The sequence below is a fragment of the Sapajus apella genome, unplaced genomic scaffold, assembly GCF_009761245.1.
Source record: "Sapajus apella isolate SASKATOON/1434 unplaced genomic scaffold, GSC_monkey_1.0 scaffold16555, whole genome shotgun sequence".
NCBI lineage: Eukaryota > Metazoa > Chordata > Mammalia > Primates > Cebidae > Sapajus > Sapajus apella.
Window position 1 is genome coordinate 1 of NW_022453476.1, and position 1,102 is coordinate 1,102.

Here is a 1,102-nt window from a genome sequence, read left to right on the forward strand (position 1 = left end):
TGGACTGCTTGTTCCTGGGATGTGACAAGCCGAAGACAGCCACAGCCTTGCAGGACCACTATGCCCATCTGAAAGCAGTACCCAGGGGCCTATAGAAAGAAGAGGTGGTGAAACCAAGTGCCATAAAAATACGTTATTAGGCCAAACTACGTACTATCCAAATGCTTGAAAATGTAGCAGGAGGAGATGTAAAGACTCAACGAGGTACGAAGAAGTAACAATGGCTATCAGAATACACTAAAGAATCCACACTACTTCTCCATTTACCTGGAGAAGGAAGCTTCTAGGCTACCTCCTCCTGAGCTGTGGCGTCTTGGTATTACTGATATTCTGACACCAGGTCGTTAAGGTTGATCTCGGCCTCAGTGAACTCCGTCTCATCCATGCCCTCGCCCGTGTACCAGTGCAGGAAGGCCTTGTGCCTGAGCATAGCTATAAACTGTTCGGCATCGCGTTTGAAGAGTTCCTGGATGGCTGTGTTGTTACCGGTGAAGGTGGCTGGCATTTTTAGCCCCCAGGTGGGATGTCACAGATGGCTCTTTTCCCGTTGTGAGGGAGTCATTCAGCAAAGTAGCTGCTGTTCTTGTTCTGGATATTGAGCATTTGCTCATTCACCTCCCTCATGGACATGTGACCTCTGAAAATGGCAGCCACGGTTAGGTAGCTGCCATGTTGGGGGGTCACAGGTGGCCATCATATTCTTAACATCAAACAGCTGCTGAGTGAGCTCAGCCATGATCAGGGCCTGGTACTGCCGGCTGGTCAGTGTGGCCAAGCCAGGCATAAAGAAGTGCAGCCTAGGAAATGGAACCATGCTCACAGGCAGCTTCAGCATGTCGGCATTTAGCTGGCCCAGGAAGTGCAGGCACGTGGTGACCACACTCATGGTGGCAGACATCAGGTGATTCAGGTCACCGTAAGTGGGTGTGGTCAGTTTTAAGGTTCTGGAACAGATGTTATGGAGCGCTTCATTATCGATGCAGAACATCTCGTCTGCATTTTCTATGAGCTGGTTGATGGAAAGGGTGGCATTGTAGGGCTCCACCACGGTGCCTGACACCCTGGGCGAGGGCAGAACACTGAATGTGTTTATGATCCTGTC

The 1,102-nt window shown here is 50.5% G+C and overlaps 1 pseudogene; it reads right to left on the bottom strand.

Moving 5' to 3' along the window:
• Positions 1 to 283: 283 nt before the first annotated feature.
• On the bottom strand, positions 284 to 1,099 carry LOC116548598 (annotated as a pseudogene).
• Positions 1,100 to 1,102: the final 3 nt, after the last annotated feature.